This window comes from Somniosus microcephalus, unplaced genomic scaffold (genome assembly GCF_052327205.1).
Source record: "Somniosus microcephalus isolate GS21.2 unplaced genomic scaffold, FLI_Smic_1.0 unresolved_chr2, whole genome shotgun sequence".
In the NCBI taxonomy this organism is placed as follows: Eukaryota; Metazoa; Chordata; class Chondrichthyes; order Squaliformes; family Somniosidae; genus Somniosus; species Somniosus microcephalus.
Window position 1 is genome coordinate 54,555,337 of NW_028225180.1, and position 8,232 is coordinate 54,563,568.

The window sequence follows — 8,232 nt, forward strand, 5'->3', positions numbered from 1 at the left end:
GTGGGCCACATGGCACTTCCCTTCGATACCTAAGAGCATGATGGTGTTCTGCATGACTCGGCCGGTGAAATGACTCCCTTGGTCAGACTCCACAAATCATGGTAGTCCCCAGCACGAGAACACTGGCAAGATCCTGGCAATACTAAGTGCCGTGGCTGTTTTACATGGGAAGGCTTCTACCCATTTGATGAACACATCCACCAGGACAAGGCAATACTTATAGCCTCCCTGGGTGGTGGGCAGAGGCCCGATGTAGTCGACCTGTATTGACTGCCATGGTCCCTCTACTCTCCTGATGTGTCCCATGGGCACCTCCCTTTTCTGGGGGTCTGGGTTGTTTGCAGCGCACACAAGGCAATTCGCACAGAACTCGCGGGCATCGTCCCGAAGTCCCGGCCACCAACCCACCTGTTCTACCCATTGCCAGGTGAGCTCAGGCCCGGGGCGTCCCGCTCCTGGACCCTCATGGGCCAGTTGAAGGAATTCCCTCCGGTGCTGCTGGGGTACTACCCACTGTTCCTCTCGGAATAGCATGCCTTCCTTGATGGAAAGGGCTGCTGTACCGTACAGACCTTCTACTTCCTTGCCCTCAGTGATGGCATTGAGGACTATTTTTAGGGCGGGCTCTAGGGTTTTGACGGTCTTGAGGTCTGGGGGCAGTGTTACCACTGTGGTCCCCTGATTCCCATCCCTGCCTCAGATTACTGCTACGGGTTTGGACCCACAGGGATCCCAGAAAGTGCCGGTGTGGGCAGCTTCCCTGGCTAGCATATCTGCTTGCTTGTTACCCTGGTTGCGGGGTTCCGTGGAGGAATGAGCCTTCACCTTGTGGATAAAGACGTCCCCTTCCTCCCCCACTGTGGCCAGGATCTTTTCTAGTAGGGGCTTCATGGTCAAGGGTCGCCCGTCTGCAGAGGTATATCCGCGGTGAGACCAGATGGCCAGGTATTCCGTACACGAGTTGCATGTGAAAATGCTGTCCGAGTAAATCGTGTATGGGGTGGGGAAGTTTTCGGGGTGTGTAACGACGTACACTACCACGGACAGTTCAGCCTGCTGGGCGCTCATAGTGCTGGGGAGCTTAATCGCCAGGGCAATGTCTGCCATGGGGTCATAAACTCCACACCCTGTGAGTCGTTCAGCAGCAGATACTATGCTGGAACCATCTACGTAGATCTCGCGGCCCGTGGGATGTATCCCAGCCAGCAAACCTGCGTTCACTTCTCATACCCCTTCTGCAGAACACCGATGGGCTGTTCCGGGATATACCATGTTGGCCGCGAGCTTGGGCTCGCAGAGACCCTTCACCTTCAGATCCATCTGGGAAAGGAGAAGGGTCCAGCGTGCAATGCGGGCACTGCTTACTGTCCCATCCTTAATCCTTCAATCCAGAAGCATCCGGGTAGGTGTGTGATGGGTGAGGAGAGTGATGGGAGAGGTTCCTGTGAAGATCAACAACCTTTTCCAAGCCCAATGCGTGGCCAAAAGATGCCACTTGCAATTGGAAAAACTCCTTTCCACATCTGTGAGCACCCTGGCGGAGTAAACCACCGGCCTTAGCTTGCCGTGTCGCTCTTGAAGCAGTACAGTGCTCAGGCGATCCCCGCTAGCCGCTCCCTCCAGGAAAAACTCTTCACCTCCATCTATGGCCCACAGAGCTGGCACGGTCTCCAAGTCCCACTTGAGTTTTTCAAATGCTGCCTGGCTACCCTCATCCCAGGACCACTCCACTCCTTTGTGTAGGAGTCGCAGCAGCGGGGCTGCTGTGGCTGCATAATCCTCAATGAAGTCTCTGCACTACCCGATCAGTCCCAGAAAGGACCTCACACCTGTTACAGTGGTGGGGATCGGTAGATCTTGCACCGATTCCCGTCTAACCTTGTCTATGGCTCTCTCTCCAGCGTGGATGGTCAGGCCCAGGAATTTTACTTCCTGCTGGCCGATCCATGCCTTCTTTGGGTTCACCTTGAAACCCTTTCTGCCTAACAGCTCCAATAGCTCGGCCAATAGTGGACCATGCTCCTCCCGGGAATCTGTGAACAGGAGCAAGTCGTCCACATATTGCACTAGCTGATTGGACTGGCTGAACTCTTTTAAGCTTCCTGCCATACATTGGTGGAAAATGCTGGGGCTGTTATGGAAACCCTGTGGCAAGCAGTTCCAGGTGTACTGTTGCCCTTTAAAAGTAAAGGCAAACTTGTAGTGATCCTCCCTCCTTAAAGGGATGGACCAAAACTCATTGGAAATATCCAGCACAATAAACATGTTTGCGGATGCTGGAATACTCCCTATCAGGTCGTCAACTGCTGCTACCGTCGGCGCGCAGGCTGGGATGTTACTGTTGAGGACTCTGTAGTCCACCGTGGCTTTCCATGAATTGTCCGGCTTCTTCACCAGCCACAAAGGAGAGTTTACATGGGTGGCTATCGGCCTCAACACGCCCTGCTGCACCAGTGAAGATATTGCTGTCTCCATGTCGGGCTCCGCTTCCCTGGGGAAGTTGTACTGTTTTTGGGGTCGGGCCATGGGGTCCCCGTCTACTCTGACCTCAAACCCGGTGACCCTCCCGCAATCGTGTTTGTGAGTAGCAAATGTAGTCAGGTGGTCTGACACAAATGCCTGCAGATCTTGTGGGACACTTGCGACCATGAGCTCAAGGTCGTAGCCCTCTTTTGGCTTCACGGTACACAGGGTCCCTTTCCCTTCCTTTTCTGGGATGATGACTACCTCATCTCTCTTACCCGTGCTCGCTCCCCAGAGACAGTGATTTCTAAGATCCACGAGAATCCCGTGTTCCACTAAGAAATCGGACCCAAGGATCCCTTTAACCACCCTCCACCTCCCACTTCATGCGTATGCACTTCCACGTGGTGCAGAGGGGTCCTAAATGAATGGAGAGAGGGATAGAGAATGCGCCAGCCTCTTCTTTACCTGTGAAGCCCGACAGAATATATGGAACCACGGTGGACAGAGGTGAGGTGGTAGGGTTGGCTGTGTGGATCACGGTGCACGATGCCCCCGTATCCAACAGAAAGGTCCCCCTTTCCTACTCTACTTCCATCTCCACGAGGGGTCGTCTCCATAAATCATATCGCAGCGAACACAGGTAAATGGGCTGCGCTGGCTCTAGTCATTGGGGTGAAACGGTTGGGTTTGTGAGAACGACAGGGCTGGTGGTGGCTGCTACCCTCCCCTGCGAGATCATAAGAGACCGCATTGGCTCTAAAATAGACTCTATTGTAGCGGGATCCATAGCTGCACCGGTTCCCTTTTCTAGGGCGGTGGACTAGGCTTGGGCTTGGGCTGTGGGAGATCTTCCCTTATTATCCTTCCACGGATTTTTACAGTCCCTGCGTCAATGTCCATCCTTCCCACACCCGTAGCAATTGAGCTTGGCTTGGGGAGGGCGATTCCCCTCCTGATGCCACTCCTTTTTGCTTGGAGCTGCGGGTTTTGCCTCATGCACTTTTCCCTTAGAGGGAGGTGCCTCCTGACTCCTGCAATTCTTGTATGCAATGGTGAGCTATCGGAGCACTGTCTCCTCTGTGGTACCAGGGCCTTGGGGGTCAAACCAAGATTTGGCTTGGGCCTGTATCTGTGGCGAGCTGTTGGCAACCAGGCAGCGGAGCCAATGAACCCGCTGGACATTGTTCATTGCGGCTCATTCCGGCATGCCCAGACAGCTGTACCGATACACTGGCCACAGCCTTTCTGCGAAAACCCGTGGGGGTTCTCCAGTTAGCTGCACAGTCCCTTCCACATGGAACAACGGATTGCTGTCATCAACCCCCATAACCTCCTAGACCTCGTCCCTAAGCTCCACATACCCTTTCCATCCCCTCTTACTCCCGTCTGAGAGGGACTTAAGGATTGTGCTATCCAGTGAGAACAGCAACATCTTTGCCTGTTCAAGATCATCACAATCATTGATGGCGGCTGTCTCCTCTATCTCCCTGAAATGGACTGAGGGTTCTCCCTTCTCGGTGAGTTTTGGGAGGTGGCTCACCATCGCTCTGAGGTGTTGGGCACCGTGTGGCAGCATGATTTGGTTCAGGTGGGGTCCGTCCGCGCCATTTGCGTCGGTAGGACCGTACCTCTGGTGCCGAGTGGGACACATTGGTGCCGGCTCTGGCTTTACTACCAGGGTTTGTTCCACCTCTGGTTCTACTTCGGCTTCCTCCCCTTCGACCACCCCCCCTTCGGGCCAAACCTCGTTATAGCTCGGCAGTACTGAGGGTTCAGTGGCAGGTGCCACAACTACTTTGTGTGGAATCGGTCTTTTGGATTCCTTCAGGAAGTCTATTTGACTCGTTTTTGGGCTTACGAGGCATACCATGCCTTTGGCCTTTGCCAAGGCCATTCTTAGGTCTTCTAATGCCTTCTGACAGGGGCCGTGGTCTGCGCTCTCAAACCCGTTCTCAATGGCCAGCTTGTAAGTTGCCTTGACCTCTACTACTCTCTCCTCCTGCGCTCTTAGCTGTTGTGCGATGCGGGCGCTTTTCTCCCGTACCCTCGCTTCATCCAACTTTGCCTCAGTAACCTGACATTCCAGGTACTCTATTTTAGCCTGACGTTGGCTGGCTACAGTTTGGCATTCCTGATTCAGCGTGTGAAGCGCTGCGATGAGTTTTTCCCCACCCATGGCCTTTTCCTCTGTCTCTGAAGCCTGGGTTTTGATTTTCGCTGCCTGCGCTGCAACGTCCTTGTCCAAAATCACGACTTGTCTTTTGTAGCACATCAGCCACACTGCCTTCTCGACTGACTTCTTATGTTCTTTGCTCTCTGTCCACCTGATGGCTGCGTCTACCAGACGCTCATCCAGTAAGAGATCGGAAATCCACTGCTTAGTGAGATTTACCTCACCAAAAACATAATCTGCTATCCTCTCATCCATAACATTTCGTCCATTTAAACCTGGGTCTAACACATTGCAATCCTGCTGCCAGTGTCCTGCCGCGGTCGCCATTTTCTGTAAGGGGTTCTTAGATCACAGAGGTTTCTCTCTCTAGAGGCCTCTCTCTCTTGCACAGTAAAACCTTGAGTGGTTCGACCCACTCGCCCCTTAGGTTATATACACTGGACTTTGAGGCAGGAACTACAATGCAGAGAATACTCTATAGACCAAGTTTGATGAAAACGACATGAAATTTTATTGCACAAAGGAACAAAATTGAATGTAAGCCAATAAGGTACATGGGAGGGAAAAACAAATCATAATACAGTACTGACCAACCTATATTCAGGCATGTTATACTTTACAAAAGTCATCTCGAAATGGGGAAACACACGGAACATCGAGGGATAACAACTCATAATTAATTATATCCAAAATGCCCACCCCCTAAGCCTAGCTAGATCAGATTACGAGGGGCCAGAAACATGCTCACCAATCCAATGAGAAAGTATAAGATTTTGATCCTCTCAGGTGTCCTGTCTCCACATGGTCAACGCTGCAGGCTGTGACTCTCTCTCTTCTTCCTCGAGCTGAAGGTCATGGACAGGCTAGATGCTGGCGGGCCTGGATGGCGGCGTGGACGGAGTCCACCTATTTGTTCATGGTCAAATAGGTTTCTACACAGAGCCCAGCTGGTTTACCATTTTCAGAGAGGTTTCTTCTGAAGGGCTGCTGTCCTTCATCTCATCAACGGCCCGGGGTTTGCCGATGATCTCCCGATGGTTACCCCGGGGCGGGATGCAGACTCAAATCACCTTCTTGGCTGGTCTCCGGATTGACGTTCCTCCACGTCTCTCGAACAAAAAAACAAGCTAGCTCAAAAAGCTACCAGCTACAAGCTCCAGGCTGCAAGCTACCAGCAAAAAGCTACAGATGGCTACCCTGGGATTCCATTATACTTTTCCGTGGAGGACCTTATCTCCCACCAAATCAAGGTTAATCTTTGTTTAACTTTTGGCGGGCTTGTAGCACAGCGGGGTAGTCTTTGTTTTTAAAGTATCTTCGAATGGCCGGCAATGGTGCTTGATGTTCCCCCTATGAATATGAAACTGTTTCCCTTTGTCTGGGTAAACATTTTGATGGACTTTATCTACAGGCCGACCTGATCAGATCTGCATCCAATCTATATGTATGGGGTTCTGTCTGGTTTCGTTTTCCCTGAAACTGCCTTCCAGAACCTACTGTGGGCTGAATCCACAAAAGCTGTCTGAGGAATGCAGGAACCATTTTAAGGTGTCCCAAAAGCTGGTCACGGGGTCTGGTGCCCATTTTTGTGTCCCTTTTTCTGGGCTTCTTTCAAAACAATCTTTAAAAGTTATGCCTTTTCTGCCAATAGACACTTATAGGACAATGTTCAATTTTGCGAATCTTACATATCCCCCCACCCCTCAGTTCCGACCTCCAGGAAGGGGGGCAGGCAGACCAAAGGGCCTCCCCTTTTCTGCTTTTAGTTCATCCTCTAATTTTTCAGAGTTTTCTGTTGCCGCTTTATAACGAAGCACATGCCTTTCGAGTCTGGCAACATTTTGTTCAACAGTGGCAATATTCTGTTCTGCCTTACACTTTAAACTTGTACTCACTCTACTGCCTATCCGCATCTATCTGCATTTCAAGAATTTGTAGATCTATGCCATTTTTGTATTTCTCTTCTCCTTCTGATAAGGAATCCCGCAATTCACTGAGTGAAACATCTGGATCCAGAATGCTACTCGTATCCCCACTCCCTCGTCAAGCAGATGATCCCCCAAGTGAGGCCAGTGCCGCTGCCGACAACCCTGCAACTGCATTTCAAGAAGCAGGCCGAGAAAACGATTCAGCCTTCTCATCCAACTCTTTTTTTTTCTAGTCGATCAGAATCTGTGAGCACATTCTCAACCTTAAAATTGTTCTGTCGTTCCTCTTCCAACTGCAATTTCAGCTTTCTGATATGTGCAAGTAATTCTACCTTTTCATCGGCCAGTTCCTTTAGCCGCACATCTAGTGGTCCATCTCCTGCACATTCAAGCACTTGAGCGGCCTCTTGAGACACAACTGTAATTGCACCAACAACTGGTTCGTGGTTTGCATCACTATTAGGTGTGCCTTCTGGGATTATCACCAAACCATGTTTCTCTATAAGCTCGTCTCTTTGCCGAATACCCTCTTTTAGTTCACAGAATCACAGAATCACAGAAACCCCACAGTGCAGATAGAGGCCATTTCGGCCCATCGAGCCTGCACCGACACATATCCCACCCGATCCCTGTAACCCCTACACCAACACATATCCCACCCTATCCCCGCAACCCCACGTATTTAATCCCCCTAACACTAAGGGTCAATTTATCATAGCCAATCAACCTAACCCGCACATCTTTGGACTGTGGGAGGAAACCGGAGCACCCGGAGGAAACCCACGCAAACACGGGGAGAATGTGCAAACTCCACACAGACAGTCACCCGAGGCCGGATTCGAACCCGGGTCCCTGGCGCTGTGAGGCAACAGTGCTAACCACTATGCCACCGTGCTGCCCTTCTTCTACTTTATGTTGTGACACACTACACGTATGTTTTTATCATTCCAGTTCCTTAGATTTTTTCCTCATTTTCTCTATATAGCTCTTCCATTTGCTCCTCCAATTCCTCAATAACATGTTTTAGTGTATCCACTTGGTAGACGAAGTTTGATTTTTCATTGTCTAGTTGTGCATTGAAGAGTATAGCTTTTTTTTGTAAACGGGCTTCCATTGCTCCACCAAAGTGTTTTCAACAATGTGTGTTTTGTCCTCCCAGCCACCAGAGGGCTAAAGCCAGCATTTTCCACCATATGCAATCAACCACCACCCAGACCGAGGGGTGTGTTGATGCGAGCTGAGCGGGGGTGGAGGACACAAGCACAGTCACAAGATTGGTACATGAAATACAGCAGTTAGCTGTGTTTTATTTTTAGAAAACGGGGAAAAATGTTCACATCTATCAACATCCAAAAAATCAGTTTTCTCCAAAAAAAATAAGCCAGGGATACTTTACCACTGGATCTTACTCCTCAGGTAGTGGCCCTGTCCTGGGCCTCTCCTCAGGCCCTCAGAACTAAACAATATTTTCTACCCGGGTTCCATAGCAGACCTCTCTGTAGCAGCTGCAAGCTGGGCCCCAGTAGCAGCCTTGGCCTTGTCCTGGCTTTCTCCCCAGGTACTGACCCTCTCCTGGGCCTCTCCTCAGGACCTGGCCCACTTCTCAGGCCCTGGCCCTCTTCTCCGGCACTGGCCCTCTTCTCAGGCACTGGCCCTCTTCTCCGG

General features: G+C 51.0%; 1 pseudogene; it reads right to left on the reverse strand.

Moving 5' to 3' along the window:
• The window catches only part of LOC147092655 (leucine-rich repeat flightless-interacting protein 2-like), a 79,331-nt pseudogene extending 71,650 nt beyond the window's left edge, over nucleotides 1–7,681 (reverse strand).
• Between the last annotated feature and the right edge of the window lie 551 nt (nucleotides 7,682–8,232).